This window comes from Mustelus asterias, chromosome 8 (genome assembly GCF_964213995.1).
Source record: "Mustelus asterias chromosome 8, sMusAst1.hap1.1, whole genome shotgun sequence".
NCBI classification, from domain to species: Eukaryota; Metazoa; Chordata; class Chondrichthyes; order Carcharhiniformes; family Triakidae; genus Mustelus; species Mustelus asterias.
Genome location: NC_135808.1, coordinates 5,032,688 through 5,052,484, shown reverse-complemented (window position 1 = coordinate 5,052,484; position 19,797 = coordinate 5,032,688). Strand labels below are relative to the sequence as shown.

Below are 19,797 nucleotides of genomic sequence, written 5' to 3'. Positions count from 1 at the left end.
CAACGAACAAAGAACAATACAGCACAGGAACAGGCCCTTCGGCCCTCCAAGCCGCTCCCTGGTCCAAACTAGACCATTCTTTTGTATCCCTCCATTCCCACTCCGTTCATGTGGTTATCGAGATAAGTCTTAAAAGTTCCCAATGTGTCCGCCTCCACCACCTTGCCTGGCAGCGCACTCCATGCCCCCACCACCCTCTGCGTAAAATACGTCCTTCTGATATCCGTGTTAAACCTACCCCCCCTCACCTTAAACCTATGACCCCTCGTGAACGTCACCACCGACCTGGGAAAAAGCTTCCCACCATTCACCCTATCTATGCCTTTCATAATTTTATACACCTCTCTTAGGTCACCCCCTCATCCTCCGTCTTTCCAGTAAGAACAACCCCAGTTTACCCAATCTCTCCTCATAACTGAGCCCCTCCATACCAGGCAACATTCTGGTAAACCTCCTCTGCACTCTCTCTAAAGCCTCCACGTCCTTCTGGTAGTGTGGCGACCAGAACTGGGCGCATATTCCAAATGCGGCCGAACCAATGTTCTATACAACTGCAACATCAGACCCCAACTTTTATATTCTATGCCCCATCCTATAAAGGCAAGCATGCCATATGCCTTCTTCACTACCTTCTCCACCTGTGACGTCACCTTCAAGGATCTGTGGACTTGCACACCCAGGTCCCTCTGCGTATCTACACCCTTTATGGTTCTGCCACTTATCATAGAGCTCCCCCCTACATTCGTTCTACCAAAATGCATCACTTCGCATTTATCTGGATTGCACTCCATCTGCCATTTCTTTGCCCAAATTTCCAGCCTATCTATGTCCATCTGTAGCCTCTGAAAATGTTCCTCACTATCTGCAAGTCCAGCCATTTTCGTGTCATCTGCAAACTTACTGATCACCCCAGTTACACCTTCTTCCAGATCATTTATATAAATCACAAACCTCCAGGCCCAGTGAGGTCATCCTCCCCCAGAGTGCTCTTCTTCTTTGCCAGCCTTGTCCTGGCCCCAAGCTCGTCCCTAGCCTCTGCACTTGTAGACATAATGTTTTGATCCCCACCCCTCTGCCATATTAGTTTAAACCCACCCGAACTGCACTAGCAAAACTCCCAGCCTGGATATTCGTGCCCTTCCAATTTAGTTGTGACCCGTCCTTCTTGTACATGTGCCCTCCTCTCTTGAAAACTTCCCAGTGATCCAGGAATATGAAGCCCTCCCTCCTGGACCAGTCCTTTAGTGAAGCATTCAATTGTACTTTCTCCCTATTCCTAGCCTCACGGGCCTTGGCATTGTGAGCAGCCCAGAGATTGCCACCCTGGAGGCCCTACTTTTTAGCCTATTTCCCAACTCCCTGAATTGCTCTCGTAGGATCCCCCTGCTCTTCGTATCTACATCATTTGCACCAATGTGTACAATGACATCCGTTTCTTTATCCTCCCCTTTTAATATGCCTCCTATCCACTCGGAGACATCCAGTACCCCAGCACCAGGTAGGCAGACTACCATCCTGGAGTCCCGTTCGCACCCACAGAATCGCCTGTCCGTGCCTCTAACTGACGCGTCCCCCACCACGATTGCTCTCCTAAACCCTCTTTCCTTTCCGGGCCACAGAGCCTGACTGTGTGCCAGTGACCTGGTCACTGTGGCTTACCCCTGGAGAGTCATCCTTCTCCACACTGTCCAAAACAATATACTTGTTTTGGAGTGGGACAACCACAGGTGACCCCACCACTAATTGTTCACTCCCCTCCCCTCGCACACCTGTTGCAGAGCCCTTCCTATCGAGAGACAGCCACTGGAATACTCTCTGGTACGTTACCCTTATGACCTTTACTCCTCCTGTGACCCACGTGTCTTCCCCCTGAGGCCCCAGTGTAACCACTTGCCTATAACTCATGTCTATTTGTCTCTCATTCTCCCTGACTAGACTAAGGTCATCAAGCCGCTGCTCCTGTTTCCTGATGCGGTTCCTCAGGAGCTGCAGTTCCACACACCTGGCGCAAATGTGAACCTCTGGGTGGCTAGGTGTTTCCAGGAACTCCCACATCCCACACCGGAAGCAACAAACTGGCCTATCACTCATAGCTACCCTTTTCCTTTACAGGAATGGAAAAGAAAAAACCTACACTGCTTTACCCTTTCCCCCGAAGCCCTGTGAGACAAAGCCCTTACAACTCTCACTCTGCCTCCCACTCACTTCACTGCCCGCTCCCGACACTGCCCGCTCAAAAGTGCGTCCTGCTTTTAAACCCTCCAAAAACCTTCCCATGCTTCTCCTGGGCCTACTTCTGGTTTTGGAAAAAACCCTCCGATTTTTAACACAAATTTAACTGAATGATAAATAAATAAATCAAATGCAGAAACACACTCCCTTACCCTCAGCCTGCTCCTGTGGAACACGTGATGCTGTGCTGAGTCCAGCCCCTCCCCCTGCCCCCGCTGACGCTGCCTGATCCTCCAATCCGAGCCGCGCTTCTTCCCGCGCTCTGACCTTGGGCTGGAGGTCAGCGCGCGGCCGGTCCTCGCGCTCTGGCCGGAGCTTTTCCTCCCGCGCGCCCGTTTTCCCCCCTCAGCCGCCCGGAGCCGCATCATGGGTGCTCATTCAACTCCTCCTTTCATATGAGGCCAACACTTTCTCATGGGATGTCTAGTTTCACTCCATTCCATTGCCTCCTGAGAGTTTGCACCGAGGCTGCAATGAGGTGTGGAGCCGAGTGCTCCTGGAGGAAGCCAAACTGAACATCTCCCCGAGCCGGAGCAAAGAGCTGAATTCCAGAGGTGGAGTGAGAGTGACTGCCCTGAACATCAAGGCAGCATTTCACCCAGTGTGGCATCAAGGAGTCCCAGCAAAACACAACACAATGGCAATCAGGGGAAAACTCTCCACTGGTTAGAGTCTGGATTATTACTCCAGGAGCATCACCAGCAAGCTGCTAAAGTTCCTGGTTCTGGAGATCCCAGCCAGGGGAACCATCCTTCCAGCACCTACCCTGTGTCAACCCCCTTCTCATTGAAACTCTGGGGAACAGAGGCCGAGTCTATTCATTCTCATCTTACATGGCAATCTTCAGTTCAAGTCAATTTTAAAAATGTGGATTTGATCAGATCCAAATATTAGATTATATAAAAATCATAATGTGATCTCGCAATGGAAAGAGACCATTCGGCCCATCCTGCCTGTGAACCTTCGAAGACAGCCCCCACTTCTTGGGCCGTTTTTAATGGGGAATTCTTTCCTGCAGTACTGAGGTTCTGTCAGCAGGTGGCAGAGGTGCGCTTTGTAACAATGAAAGACTTGAGTTCACACACACGGCGGGATTTTCCAGCCCCAAGACCGGAAAATCCCACAGTGTGGAGAAGTACAAAGTACACAACGCAGAGAAAATGATAGGCTCCGTTAGTCCTGGTATGTTTTGATATTCATTTTATTGATTTATAAACACAGCTGAAAAGGGATAAACTGGCTCCCAGAATAAATAACCACTGCACTATGTGCAGTATCAAACTCAGGAATCTTTTCACTGGTTCAGAGAGGGTTCAGACAGTATTGTATTCAATTATTCAGACTCCGGAGCTGCAGAGATAAACATAAACATCCTTGTGCTGAACAATACCCCAAATTTAAAAAGGAAGGGTGTGAAGGCAGTGCAGAGTGAATGTTCAGTTTTTCAGACAACCAAGACTCAGATGGTAGATGATTTTCACAGTAACTTCATTGCACTTATGACACCAATAAATAAACTGGAATCAATGAGTTCATTGCCATTCTTGTTGGCAAACCAAGTCAACCAAATTAACAAATTGAGGGCGAAAGCAAGAAGGGCAACCCCTGAAAGGGGGGTCACCTGAAACAAAAACAAAGCACAAATGAGATGGCAAAGTGGTTAGCACTGCTGCCTCACAGCGCCAGGGCCCTGGGTTCAATTCCCGGCTTGGGTCACTGTCTGTGCGGAGTTTGCACATTGTCCCCATGTCTGCGTGGGTTTCCTCCGGGTGCTCCGGTTTCCTCCCGGTGCTCCGGTTTCCTCCCACAGTCTGAAAGACGTGCTGGTTAGGTATATTGGCCATGCTAAATTCTCCTTCAGTGAACCCGAACAGGCGCCGGAATGTGGCGACTTTCATAGGGGATTTTCACAGTAACTTCATTGCAGTGTTAATGTAAGCCTACTTGTGACATTAATAAATAATATTTAAAAATGAAACTTAAAACATCAAATCAAAAGGTGATTAAAAGGGTCAATAACACACCCCAGCCCTTGCGGTGCCCAATGAACGTGGAAGGCTTCAATGGTGTCCATGGACACTGCATGCTCCCTCACCAGGGACACCCGGCTGTGAATATAGCCGGTCCCACGAATGTTGTGAAATGTCCAATCCACTGGCGGGGTGAAAGATAGAAAGGTGGACTGCAGTGCGACATTGCTGGCGAGTTATCCACAGATTTGCAGTGTTGTAAACGTGCTCAATGAACCATGATGGAGATGGCGACGGAAGAAATTCAGGCAAATTGACCATGGAGGTAAATATAAACTGTTAGAAGAGACAACAAAAACAAAGAACTACATTTATATATCCTGCCTTTTATGCTCCCGTGCTGTTATCCGTGGATAACTCACCAAAACGGATCATATTCACTCAGTCTCTGCACAATGTGATAATGACGAAATCATTTATTTCTGTGATGTTGTTTGAAAGATAAATATTTGCCGGGTCACCCGCTATCACGCACTTCAATCTAGACTCTCGGCCACTTCCTCTGATCTGGTTTCAGTTATTTACAGCTATTTGGTGATACAGAACTTGGATATTGCTGTAAAGTTGGTGAGACTTTTCCTCCTCTGTCCATCAACTGACGAAATTTCAAACGACCACAACAATTTGTACTATGGAGGCAGCGAATCAGTCACTTCTCTGCGCTCTGCCCGATATTCACCTCCTTGGACAGAATATCTGACAAGTTATCGAACAATGGGAAACTGCAATTTCATTGAGTTTGCGTCTCCCCCAAATTCCAATTTCACCCCCAGTATTCCTTCATTTTGGTGCCTCTGGTCTTTCAATCAATCTCTGTAAATTGAAGGAAACATTTTAAAATCATGGCTGTTTGGACAATACTTCACTGCAGTGCTGCCCTCTGAGTTTTACTCTGATACTGTGTAGCTTGTGGACAGAACCTCTCTCCCGAGATGAACTCCATCTGTCTTTGGGGTTTGCTGTAAATTCCACAAGAGCTGCTGTTTCATTTAGTGAGACTGTTTCTCTATTGGACCCTCCTCCTCTTCCATTGACCCCTCTCCCACCGCCCATCACCCTAAACTGTTCTCGAACATCTTTCTTTCCTGTGTTCCATCTGCCTCACATTGTCCATGGTTCACTCTCCTCATGCTATGTCTAATTCCTTTACATATCCACTTTCATAAAAACCTTCCCAAAAATACTCACCCTTCACCCTCTGTCCTTGCTACAAAATCCTTGAGCTTTCCGAATCCCTGAAATCCATCTCCGTATTCCCACAACTGAAACATTGGGCGGGACTTTACAAGCTTGGTCGGACGAGACCGGAAATTCCCGCCCGAGGTCAACGGAGAGTTGTTGGACACCCGCCCGCTCCGATTCCATGTGGGTGAGGTGGTAGAGTGCCGGTCATCGAATCTAACCAAGTTTTCATCAGAAGCAGAGACCCGGAATGAAACAATGTTTAGAAATGTCCCTCCCATTGACAGTGAATCTCGAACATTGTCTCTCCTCCTGCTCCCCAATCTCACTCCAGCCATTGACATGGTCAATAACACAATCCTGCAACATCTCTACTCAATTCCCTGTTCGCTGAGACTCTTCTTACTCGGTTCCACATTTGCCTCATTGGTCGGGGCAATCACGCACAAGAAGTCACAGGTATAGGTTGAGGGGCAGTCGATTTAAAACTGAGATGAGGAGGAACTACTTTTTGCAGAGGGTGGTGAATTTGTGGAACTCGCTGCTCCTTAGCGCGGTGGAGTCTGAATCATTAAATGGTTTCACATTTCTGATAAAATAATGGGTTTATTAAAATGGGAACAGGTGGGGAGGTGGATTTGAGACCAGGGAGGGATCAGCCATAATCTGATGGAATGTCGGAGCAGGCTCGAAGGGCTGAATGGCCTAATTCTGCTCCTAGTTCCTATGTTCCGAGACGAGCTTTATATTGTAAATATATTCATTACGATTAAATTCAAACAGTATAGTGGTGGGGCGTTTAACCCATGAATATTATATTATATTAATATTGGATGGGAATAGAGGGGTTTTAGTTCAGTTGGGCAGCTGTAATTTTCTTTGTTCTTTGTTTTTTGACCGCAGAACATTAGCCTGGGCCTCTGGATGACTGACCCAGGGACATTACAAACACGAAACAATCTCCAGAGAAATGGCAGCCTCCTCCTTCTGTCTCACTCTCTCTCTTCACCACTCTCCTCTTGTTATCTCTCACCCTCACTCCACACTGACTCTTCCTTCCTCACTCTGTGATCAACATCAATCCACCTCACCCTGTTCCTATTTCCAGTGATTCTCGGGTTTAAATCCGGATCTCTTGTGTTTAAACCCTCGAGTGGCAGCAATTCAGAACCCGAGTGAGCATGTTAAAAAAGGAGAAAGATTTTGAATTAATCATAGCAAAAAATTAAATCACTGACTGTGTTATTTTAACTTTCCCCCAGCTCCAGCCTCTCTGACCCTGGATCCGAAGTGGAGATGCCCCCAAACAGACCATTGTCCGCAGCAAACTACCCAGCCTTTAGGAGAACAGTGACCACGACACCACACAACCCTGCCACATCAACCTCTGCAAGATGTGCCAGATCATCGACACAGATGCCACCGTCCACCAGGTACACGATACATACTCTTGCAACTCGGCCAACGTTGTCCACCTGATACTAAAGGATGTCCCGAGGCATGGTACATTGGGGAAACCATGCAGGCGCTATGACAACGGAAGAATGAACACCGCTCGACAATCACCAGGCAGGAGTGTTCTCTTCCTGTTGGGGAACACTTCAACAGTCACGGGCATTCAGCCTCTGGTCTTCGGGTAAGCGTTCTCCAAGGCGGCCTTCACAACACACGACAACGCAGAATCACTGAGCAAAAACCGATAGCCAAGTTCCGCACACGAGGACAGCCTCAACCGGGATCTTGGGTTCATGTCACTCCCACGACTTGCCTGGGCTTGCAAAATCTCACTAACTGTCCTTGCTGGAGACAACCTGTGCTTAACCCTCTCTCCATTCACATTGTCTGTACCGTTAAGACTTGATTACCTATAAAGACTCGCATTCCAGCCATTATCTTGTAAATTGAGTTTATATCTATATATGCCCTGTTTGTGAACAGAACTCCCACTCACCTGATGAAGGGGCAGTGCTCCGAAAGCTCGTGGCTTGTGCTACCAAATAAACCTGTTGGACTTTAACCTGGTGTTGTGAGACTTCTTACTCTGGATCCGAACGCAGTGAATCCCCAGCAAGGACAGTTAGTGAGATTTTGCAAGCCCAGGCAAGTCGTGGGAGTGACATGAACCCAAGATCCCGGTTGAGGCTGTCCTCGTGTGCGGAACTTGGCTATCGGTTTTTGCTCAGTGATTCTGCGTTGTCGTGTGTTGTGAAGGCCGCCTTGGAGAACGCTTACCCGAAGACCAGAGGCTGAATGCCCGTGACTGTTGAAGTGTTCCCCAACAGGAAGAGAACACTCCTGCCTGGTGATTGTCGAGCGGTGTTCATTCTTCCGTTGTCATAGCGCCTGCATGGTTTCCCCAATGTACCATGCCTCGGGACATCCTTTAGTATCAGGTGGACAACGTTGGCCGAGTTGCAAGAGTATGTATCGTGTACCTGGTGGACGGTGGCATCTGTGTCGATGATCTGGCACATCTTGCAGAGGTTGATGTGGCAGGGTTGTGTGGTGTCGTGGTCACTGTTCTCCTAAAGGCTGGGAGGACCGGACCAGTGTGAGACTCGGAGACAAACGGCAGCCGCTCTCTGACACCCCGGAGAGGTTTGATCCCTGGTTCTGTGTCCTGGGATCAGAGGGATTCCCATCAGGGAGACATTACTGGGAGGTGGAGGTGGGGGAGACAGAGTGGGAAGTAGGAGTGGCCCGAGAGTCTGTGACCAGGAAAGGGAGATTGGAGCAGAGATCATAAACCGGATATTCGGCTGAGAACAGAGTGTTTATTTTGCCGCTAACTCCCCCTCGCGGAGCCCCCTCACCCCGGGTGTGAATCCCCGGAAGATCGGGGTTTTCCTGGACTATGAGGGTGGACAGGTGTCATTTTACAATGCGGACAACATGTCCCATCTCCACACTTTCACCCACACTTTCACTGAGAGAATCCTTCCCATCTTCAGTCCCGGAACTGAATGGCGACGGGAAAACCTCGGTCCCCGCTGCGGGGTTAAAGGTCACTTACCGATCCATCCCATAATTTCACACCGTCTCCCTGCCTCCTGCCAGCTGTAAACTGATGGGTGTGGGTCTCAGTCACGGGTGGAGAGAGAAGCCAGGTTAACATTCCGGGTATAATCCCTGTGTGGGAACTGGGAATTGAAAGATCAGCAAGGACCCCTTAGGGCTGGGGGAAAGAAGGAAGGGGAGAAAAGAGAAATAGAAGCTCAATTGTAGAGAGGAATTTACTGGGTAGAATGAGCTGTGAACTGCAGGAACCCGGTGACCTTCCTGCCTGTAATGTTGCTCTGGAGGCGGCAGGTGGCGATAGATGACAAGGGCCATGGCCAGAATAAGTGGGAATCATCTTCGGAATGAGAGTTCTGTCATTCAGGAGAGAAATCGGGAATCTTTGGTTTATGGGGAAGATGGTGGTAATGTCACCAGAGCTGACATAGAGAAACCCAGGATAATAATCTCAGGACAGAGGTTCAAATTCCACCACAGAATTACATCAATAAATCAGGAGTATAGATTTGTATTTTATTAGTGTCACAAGTCGGCTTACATTAACACTGCAATGAAGTTACTGTGAAAATCCTCTAGTCACCACGCTCCAGCACCTGTTTGGGTGCACGGAGGGAGAATTTAGCATGGCCATTGCATCAAACCAGCACGCCTTTTGGACTGTGGAAGGAAACCCACGCAGACACGGGGAGAATGTTCAGACTCCGCACAGACAGTGACCCAAGACAGGAATTGAACCTGCATTCCTGCTGCTGTGAGGCAGCAGTGCGAACCACTGTGCCACCGTACCGCCCCAACCAAAGCCATTTGTCACAACCTCCTAGGGAAGAAAATCTGCCATCTTCACCTGGTCTAGCCTACCAGCCCCACCGCTATATGTTTGACTATTAACTGTCCTGTGTAATGGTCCAGCAAACCACTCAGTTCAACGGTAATTAGGAATGGGCAACAAACGTTGCTGCAGTCATCGATGTACACATCCCATAAAAAAGGGAATGGAAATGTGGAACTTCCTCTTGTGGAACAGCCAGGGTATAAAGCGATTCTGTAATTAAGGCGGGTAAATGGAGTTGCTGCACGGGGGCAATCTTACTGTATTGGAATAGAAAAAAAACTCAATGGGCTGAATGTCCCACTCTTGTTGAGGGGCAGGGGGTTTCAGGGGGATGTGAGGAAACATTTTTTTACCCAAAAGGTGGTGACGGTCTGGAATGCATTGCCTGGGATGGTGGTAGAGGCGGGTTGCCTCACATCCTTGAAAAAGAGTATCTGGATCAGCACATCATAATATTCAGGGTTATGGGCCAAGTGCTGGCAGATGGGATTAGGTGGGAGTTCAGATGTTTCTCATGTGTAGTTGTGGACTCGATGAGCCAGAGGGCCTCTTCTAAGCTGTATAATTCTCTGGTTGTTCCAATTTTGTGTGTTTTGGATCTCACCGCCAAAGATGGAGTGGGGGAGTTCTCCCAGTTTCCTGGTCAGCATTCCTCTTTGAACCAACAGTGGCAAAGAGGGATTAACTACTCACCCATCTAATTTTGATTTGATTTATTGTCACGTACCAGTATGCAGTGAAAAGCATTGTTTCTTGTGCACTATACAGTCAAAGCAACCATACATAGAGAAGGAAAGGAGAGAGTGCAGAATGTACTGATACAGTCATAGCTGGGGTGTAGAGAAAGATCAACTTAATGCAAGGCAGGTCCATTCAAATATCTGATGGCAGCAGGGAAGAAGCTGTTGTTGAGTCAGTTGGAATGTGACCTCAGGTTTTTGTATCTTTTTCCTGATCGAAACAGGTGGAAGAGAGAATGTCCGGGGTGTGTGGGGCCCTTAATTATGCTGGCTGCTTTTCCGAGGAACTGTAGTCAGTGTCAATGGATGGGAGGCTGGTTTGCATGATAGACTGGGCTCTGTTTGCAACCCTTTGTAGTTCCTTGCAGTCTTGGTCGGAGCAGGAGCCGTACCAAGCTGTGATACATCCGGAGAGGATGTTTTCTATGGTGCATCTGTGAAAATTGGTGAGAGTGTCGCAGACATGCTGAATTTCCTTCGCCCCTTGAGAAAGTAGAGGTATTGGTGGGCTTTCTTAACTATAGCATCGGCGAGGAGGGACCAGGACAGGTTGTTTGTGATCTGGACACCTGGAAACTTGAAGCTCTCAACCATTTCGACTTCTTCCCGTTGTTGCAGACAGGGGCATGTCCTCCACTACGTTTTCTGAAGTCGATGATGGTGATGTGTGTAACAAGGCTGTTGCATTTTCCTATATGAGAACAGCGACTATATTTATGAGTGAAGCTTTGCGAGTGCAGCAGGGTTCTGGGATGGGTTGAGCTGCTGCAGAAACGCACACGACTCCACCTGCTGGAGGAACAGCAGCACAGCAGGAAAGTGTTTCCCACTGAACAGGAAAGAGCAAGAAAATGCAGGCACATTTTATCACCAAGGGATGCCTTAAAGTGTTTTACAGTCAATGAAGTATTTCTTGAAGCGTGCTCGTCCTTGGAATGCAGCAGCCAGTTTGTGCTCAGCAAACTTCTAAAATCCGTAGCATGATAATGATCAGAGATTCTGTCATGTTGTGATGTTTATGGGGAAGGGGGTTAAATATTACCCAGGCTCGGGGGACGATATCCTTGGTCTTCAAAATAGTGCCAAGCTTCAACCTCTATCCAGTAACTTGCTACTTGGTGAATCTTTGGTGTGGTTGAGTCCAGCTCATTATTCACAGCTCATCCTTACCCGCACTGGCCTGCAGGGGTTACAGATCCATAGCATGTGGTTGATTCTTAAATAGCCTCTGTTCAAGGACAATAAGGGATGGGCTATAAATGCCCACATCTCATGAATGAGTAAAAACAATCTACTTCCAATTTGTAACCCAGTCGGTGGGTGTAATCACCAAAGCTCCTTCACCACCCAGCAACTCACCAAGCCTCTAAACCCATGACTCCCCATATTCCCAATTGGCCACCCCAGCAACACACACTCCTCATACCCCCACCCCCCCACAGACCCTCCCCCGGGAACACACACTCCCCATAACCCCCACAGGCCCCCCCCCAACCAACACACGCTCCCCATACCCCCCCACAGACCCCCCAGCAACACACACCCCCCATATCCCCCCATACTGCCCAGCAACACACACTCTCCATACCCCCCACGGCCCCCAGAATGGATACACAGCCCCCAATATTTCCTCCACAGCTCCCCAGCATGGATACACAGGCCCCCATTCACAACACACACCCAGAACCCATGCAGTCACGGCCCCAGTGCTGCTTGAGGCTTGCCCCGAGCTGCAGCACTGCCACTTCAGAGAGTTTCCAGCCCATCCCACACCAGCAACAGTCTTTGCTGCCGCCAGCACTAGGACCCAGAGTCAGCGCTAAGACCTGAGGTCAGCACTCAGACCCGGGCCCATGCTGAGAGGCCAAAGTTGAACTCTGTGAATAACAGCAACCCCTCCACACACTCGCAGCCCCCCCGCCCCAGTGCAAAACGCAAAATGACCGCCATGAAATAACCACCCCCCGCTCAGTAGCATGGAGCTATTTGAAAGCAGAGATTTACCTCCTCGTTCACCCTCTCTGCTCTCTGAATGCGACTGTGAAACTTGAGGTGTTTTCCTCACTGATTCCAGCTGCAGCGAACGAGGTGGTTAAGGAGGTGAGCTAGGACGATTGGGAGTGAAACTCGCTAATTACATTGTGATGAATGCAAAAAAATGCAAATATACGATTTTTGGGCGTGGTCCCGATCGTGCTGATATTTTTGGTGGGAAAATGGGAATGGGCGCAGTTCCCACTAGTTGCACCATGACCGATTTGATGACTTTTTCCCGCCATAAAATGGGCACAATGAGATGGTAAAATTCTGCCCGGTGATCTTTAACCCAGTTTTCCAGACAGTTCGTGCATGGTTCAGAATAGCAGCAACAGCACGGGCTCTGATCCCCTTTCGGGCTGAGGTAGACTTGGACGCTGCCTCCTCACTCTGTCCCAGAGTAAAATCCTGATTCAGCAACTGACAAATGATTGAGGTTCTACCTGGAGAAGAGGAAGTAGACATTAACGCTGACTCCTCACATTAACTCGTGTGATCTTTGTCACAATTTCTAGTTCCAGATATCCATCCCTGCCACAGCGCTAAAACACACTGCATCAAACTCAGAAAACACATCCTATCTGGGGTTGGCTCTGGTGAACTATCCCTCCTCACTTTCATCGTCCCACTGATCAGACCATCCTCCTGTGAAATGCCGGCTCTCGGCTATCCAGCTGAGTGGAGCTGCCCTCCTCAGGTCACTTCTATTTGTCCACAGGCACAGACTCATTTCCTGTGGCTTCTCTCCAAATGGGCAGCATTTCACCCAGTTTGGCATCAAGGAGCCCCAGCAAAAGCCAACTCAATGCAATCAGGGGGAAAATTCTCCACTGGTTGGAGTCTGGATTATTATTCCAGGAACATCACCATCAAGCTGCTAAAGTCCCTGGTTCTGGAGACCCCAGCCAGGGGAACCATCCTTCCAGCATCTACCGTGTGTCAAACTCCCTCTCATTTAAACCTGGGGAATTGAGACAGAGTCTATTCATTCTCTTCTCATAAAACAATTTTCAGTTGAAGACAACTTTTAAAATGTGGATTTAATCTGATCCAAATATTAGATTATATAAAAATCATAACATGATCTCGCAATGGAAAGAGACCATTCGGCCCATCGTGCCAGTGAACCTTCAAAGAAGTCCCCACTTCTTGCCATTCACAGGAGGTAAGATGGGATCTCATTGAAACATATATAATTCTGACAGGGCTGGGCAGGCTGGATGCAGGGATGTTGTTTCCTCTGGCTGGGGGTATGTCACAGGAATTCACAGCCTCAGGATACGGGGAAGGGTATTTAGGACTGAGATGAGGAGAAACATCTTCACTCAGAGCGTGGTGAACCTGTGGAATTCTCTACCACAGAAGGCATGTTGGCAAAATAACTGAACATATTTAAGAAGGGAATAGTTAGATTTCTACACTCTAAAGGCATCATGGGGTATGGGAGAAGACGGGAGTGTGACATCAAGAGGAGGATCAGCCATGATCAAATTAAATGGCAGAGCAGGCTCGAATGCCCTACTCCTGTTCCTCGTTTCTAAGTCTTTTTCAGACCTCACATGAAGATTTGTGTGCCTTGCTTATCTGCCTGGTAGACCTGGCATGAAGGTTTAAGCAATCAAATTGCTGTGGACATCATTGAAGGATCGGGGTTTAAGCGCATGAGGAGAGAAAGAGAGAGAGAGAGAGAGTAGAATGGGCCTGTGTTCTGGACCGTGCTGTGAAGTGACAGGCTATCGATGTGAAGCATCAGCAGCAATAATAGGCCTCTATGGGGCCCAGGCAGGAAAGACGTTTCTCTTTGCTGTGGGAGACAGAATGGCAGATCACAGTCTCACACTTCAGCAAACGCCATTTAGGACTGAGACTTCAAGGGGTCTCTGCGGTTGGAGGATCTGGAGTGGTTGCACCTCAAGAACACAGTGCAGGTAAGGGACTCTCAGTGAGCGGATTACAAAGTTACTTCAAAGCACATTGGCATGATGAAGATGTCAATGGATATGGGTTTATGATGTATGAGTGACAATCAGGGGCAGGAACATGAACATCCCTCATCAATCTGCATGAAGCAGCGATTTCAAGGGGACAAATGTTGTTCTCATGCTGCTCCTCCCTGTGGGCTCATCCATCTGGTTCTGCCTGAAAGAGCTCTCGGCCAGTTCACCCACCCCCTGCCATTAGCAGCAGGTGTCAGGGTAACATGAGTGTATCCCTGGTGAGTTTAGATTTGATATTGTTTCCAAGCTGCTGTACACACGGACTTTGTGAGTGTTTGGGTGAAATCACAATTCTACTGACAGGTGTCTGAGATTGTGGGGGAACAGAAGGTCCTAATGCGTGCATTTAGCATCAGGACTCTGCATTTTAACAGTTTGGTGCAGGCAAAGTATCAAACCCACAGCAGGGAAGACAGTAACTACTGAAATTTAATTCTGCGCTCATAAATCAAGGTTCATGAGAGGAAAATAATGACAGTAAACAAGTGAAAAATATCCTGAGGCTGTCCAGCCAGCAAAGGACAGAAAAAAATTCAACAGATGTATCAGCAGCTTACTGTGTCTGGAATCTGGGAGCTATCAGATTGACATGGGCCCGTCTGCCACATCATTCCCCTGGGATAGACCCTGCATGTGGTTCAGTGACATCCTGGCCCCTGGGAGATCCACCCACTTTATTACCCTCATCACAGGAGACATCTCGCTCCCTCAGGAAAGACATTCTCCGTCTGTAGCACAAGGTTGTGCAGGGTGCAGCAGACAATGATGATCTGGAGCATTCTCTGCGCTCCCTGAGCGGCTCAAACATCTGAACCTCATCTTTAGCATCTTCAGCCCCCTACTATACTCCTTATACACCCATGACTGTGTGGCCAAATTCCTCTCCAATTCAATTTTCAAGTCTGCTGACGACACCATCGTACTGGGTCGGATCTCAAACAATGACGAGACAGAGTACAGGAATGAGATAGAGAATCTGGTGAACTGGTGCGGCAACAATAATCTCTCCCTCAATGTCAACAAAATGAAGGAGATTGTCATTGACTTCAGGAAGCGTAAAGGAGAACATGCCCCTGTCTACATTAATGGGGACAAAGTAGAAAGGGTCGAGAGCTTCACGTTTTTAGGTGTCCAGATCACCAACAACCTGTCCTGGTACCCCCATGCCAACAGTATAGTTAAGAAAGCCCCACCAACGCCTCTACTTTCTCCAAAGACAAAGGAAATTTGGCATGTCAGCTACGACTCTCACCAACTTTTACCGATGCACCACAGAAAGCATTCTTTCTGGTTGTATCACAGCTTGGTATGGCTCCTGCTCTGCCCAAGACCGCAAGATGTGGAGATGACGGCGTTGGACTGGGGTCGGCACAGGAAGAAGTCTCACAACACCCGGTTAATATAAATAATATAAAAATAAATAAGAATAGTATAATACCATAAATATAAATAATAATACTAAGACTGCAAGGAACTACAAAAGGTCGTGAATGTAGCCCAATCCATCATGCAAACCAGCCTCCCATCCATTAACTCTGTCTACACTTCCCGCTGCCTCGGTAAAGGACCCCATGCACCCCGGACATTCTCTCTTCCACCTTCTTCCATTGGGAAAAACATACAAAAGTCTGAGGTCACGTACCAACCGACACAAGAACAACTTCCTCCCTGCTGCTGTCAGACTTTTGAATGGACTTACCACGCATTAAGTTGATCTTTCTCTCCACCCGAGCTATGACTGTAACACTACATTCTGCACTCTCTCATTTCCTTCTCGATGAACACTATGCTTTGTCTGTATAGCACGCAAGAAACAATACTTTTCACTGTATGTTATTACGTGACAATAATAAATCAAATCAAAATCATTTTAAATGCTTTGATATTGGAATTGCTTCAGTTTACATTCTCGGAAAGTAGAGTTGCTCCTCTATTTGTCTTCACACTTCGACAAGATTTTCTACAGTAAAGACACAGGACCAACACAACCCCTTGCTACTGCTCTCGTCACCAACTCAACTCCAATCCCAGAACTCCCACGCCATGTGCTGTTGACTGGAGTAAGGGCAGCGGATTTCAGTAAACATTAGGAGAAGGCTTAAAGTTTACAATATGACCACAGAAATTGACTACTACCTGCATTAACATAGCGCCTTAGATAAAATATGCCAAGGCAGTTCCCAGAGTGTTCTTGGGATCCATCACATTATTAACTGCAATGGATGTGGAATAGGAAATATAAGGACACAATTGGAAATTGAGTGAAAAAACAGAATAATAATTGATGGAGAAGGGGGTGAGGGATTTCAACTACCCTGATATTAATTGGGTAGACGGGTCAGTTAAAGGGATATGGAAATGGAGTTCCTATGGGCAGCACGGTGGCACAGTGGTTAACACTGCTGCCTCACAACGCCAGGGACCTGGCTTCGATTCCGGCTCAAGTGACGGTCTGTGTGGAGTCTGCATGTTCTCCCCATATCTGCATGGGTTTTCTCCATGTGTTCCAGTTTCCACCCACACTCCAAAGATGTGCAGGGAAAGCTGATTGGCTGTGCTAAATTGCCCCTTAGGGTCAGGGGGATTAGGAGGGTAAATACATGGGGTTACGGGGATAGGGTCTGGGTGGGTGTTGTCGGTGTAGGCTCGCTGTAAAGGAAGGCTTAGGAATATAAAAACTGACAATCAGAGCTTCTTTAAATATATGAAAAGGGAGAGAGGGGTCAACGTGAACATAGGGCAATTTGAAAATGAATCTGGGAGATAGTTATGCGGAACGGGTAAATGGCAGAAGAGTTAAACAGATATTTTGCATCAGTCTTTACAGTGGAAGATACTTGAAACATCCCATTAATGCTAAAGAATAAGGGGGAGGGGGGGAGAAGGAATTATGTACCATCACTAGAGAAGTAGTGTCAGATAAACTAATGAGGCTAAGATAGGTCCCCTAGCCCTGATGGATTGCATCCGAGAACCTTAAATGAAATAACTGTATTTGTTGTAATTTTCCAAAAATCCTTGGATTCTGAAGATGTATCGGAGGATTGGAAAACTGCCAATATGACACTGCTATTCAAAAAGAGAAAGAGGCAAAAAGCAGGTAACTGTAGCCCGCTGAGCCTAACATCTCTTGCTGGAAAAATGTTGGAATCAATTAAGGAAGTAACAGGGCACATTTAGAAAATCATAATCTAATCAAGCTGAGTCAGCATGGATTCATGAAAGGGAAATCATGTCTGACAAATTTATTAGCATTATTCGAGGACGTCTCAACCAGAGTTGATAAATGGAAATGGTAGATGTGTTGTATCTGGACTTCTAGAAGGCGTTCGACAAGGTAACTCACAAAAGGTTAAGTCATAAGATTAAAGCCAATGGTGTTAGAGATAGTATATTGGCATGGATAGAGAATTGGCTAATGGGCAGGGAACAGTGAGAGGGGAAAAGGGGTTATGTTTCAGGTTGGCAACCTGTTCCACAGGGATCAATGCTGGGACCACAACTGTTTATAATATATATTAATGACTTGGAGGAAGAATGCGAATGAACTGTAGCCAAATTTGCAGTCAACACAAAAATAGGTGGACAGGCAAATTGTGGGAGGGACGCAAACAGTTTGACAAAGAGATATTCAGGAAGCGTAGTGGAGGACACGCTCCTCTCCAGCAACTGGGATGAAGTCGATATAGAATCGTAGAATCCCTACAATACAGAAGGAGGCCATTCGGCCGAACGAGTCTGCACCGACCATTATTCCAGCCAAACCGTATTCCTTTAACCCGTCATATTTACCTCGCTAATCCCCCTGGAACTAGGGTTAATTTTAGCATGGCCAATCAACCTAACCTGCACATCTTTGGACTGTGGGAGGAATCTGGAGCACCCGGGGGAAACCCATGCAGACACGGGAAGAATGTGCAAACTCCACATAGACGGTGATCCAAGGCCGGAATCGAACCCGGGTCCCTGGCACTGTGTGGCAGCAATGCTAACCACTGTGTCACCGTGCCACCATGGTTCAAGTTTCCAGGTGTCCAGATGTCCAGATTACAACAACTTGTCCTGGTCCCTCCATGTTGCCGCTATAGTTTAGAAAACCCACCAACGCCTCTACTTTCTCAGGGGGCGAAGGAAATTTGGCATGTCCGTTGCAACTCTCAGCAATTGTTACAGCTGCACCATAGAAAGCACCCTTTCCGGATATATCACAGCTTGGTACGGCTCCTGCTCGGACCAAAGCTGCAAGTAATTACAAAGGGTTGTGAACGTAGCCCAGTCCATCATGCAAACCACCCTCCTATCCATTGACTTTTCTCCCTGCCTCAGAAAAGCAGTAAGAAGTTTAACGACACCAGGTTAAAGTCCAACAGGTTTATTTGGTAGCAAAAGCCACAGAAGCTTTCGGAAAGCTTGTGTGGCTTTTGCTACCAAATAAACCTGTTGGACTTTAACCTGGTGTTGTAAAACTTCTTACTGTGTTTACCCCAGTCCAACGCCGGCATCTCCACATCAGAAAAGCAGCCAGCATAATTAAGGACCCCACACACCCTGGACATTCTCTCTTCCACCTTTATCTGTCGGGAAAAAGATACAAAAGTCTGAGGTCACTTACCAACCGACTCAAGAACAGCTTCTTCCCTGATGCCATCAGACATTTGAATAGACTTACCTTGCATTAAGTTGATCTTTCTCCACACCCGAGCTCTGACTGTAACACTACATTCTGCACACTCTCCGTTCCTTCTCTATGAATGGTATGCGTTGTCTGCATAGTGCGCAAGAAGCAATACTTTTTACTGTGTACTAATACATGTGACAATAATGAACCAAATCAAATCAAAAACTCACTGCCCAAATGCTGAGGACGGAAACCGGTTTTCCTCGCACAGAGAGACAGGAGATGCAACCAATCACCTCCAACGTTCCGCAAACCCGCCTCCCTTCAGTTGAGTGACAGGCGCTCCGGCCACTCCACCTCCCCAATTCGCACAGCCCCCGCCCTCGTGACTCTGGTTGACGTCCAATGTGAACCAATCGCCTTACGGACTACTTGAAATCCCGCCTCCCTCACGATGACTGATAGGCGCTTTGACCAATCGGCTTACAGATCCTCCAGAAATCAGTATTCAGGCTCAGAGTGACAGGAGCGCGAACCAATCGCCTTCTAAGCTTCATGAAACAAGCCTCCCTCAGTCTAAGTGACCAATCGCGTTCCCGATGCCAAGTACACCCGCTTCTTTTCTGATTGACAGTTATAGCGACCAATCGACAGTCCCTCCCCGGAACCGCCTCCCTCAATGTAAATGACAGCCACACCGACCAATCAGCTTTCCCATTCCCCGGAAGCCCGCAGACTTTACTCTGAGTGACAGGAGCTCTGACCAATCCATTTCCGGTATTCGCGAACCCCGCCCTTCACTCTGAATGACAGGCGCGCTGACCAATCGCCTTTCAGGATTCCCCGAAAGTCCGCCTCCCGCACTCTCCTGACAGGCGCTTTGACCAATCGGCTTTCAGACTCCCCGGAAACCGGTTCCTTGCTCAAAGTGACAGGATTTCAAACCAATCACCTTCCAAGGATCTGGAATCCCGCCTCCCTCACTCAGAGTGACAGGAGCTCCGGCCAATCGGCTTCTCCATTCCCCTGATTCCCGCCTCCCTCACTCAGTGACAGGAGCACCGGCCAATCGGCTTCTCCATTCCCCGGAATCCCGCCCCCTCACTCAGAG

The 19,797-nt window shown here is 47.9% G+C and overlaps 1 long non-coding RNA gene across 2 annotated transcripts; it reads right to left on the bottom strand.

Moving 5' to 3' along the window:
- Positions 1–9,999: 9,999 nt before the first annotated feature.
- On the bottom strand, positions 10,000–18,951 carry LOC144496812 (uncharacterized). 2 transcript variants are annotated; one of them, XR_013498429.1, is made up of 3 exons: positions 18,738–18,951; positions 12,039–12,514; positions 10,000–11,287 (listed from the first exon to the last, which is right to left on the bottom strand). It is a non-coding gene; the product is annotated as an uncharacterized LOC144496812 (long non-coding RNA). The 2 variants fall into 2 exon arrangements; XR_013498430.1 differs by having other exon boundaries at positions 10,000–11,262.
- Between the last annotated feature and the right edge of the window lie 846 nt (positions 18,952–19,797).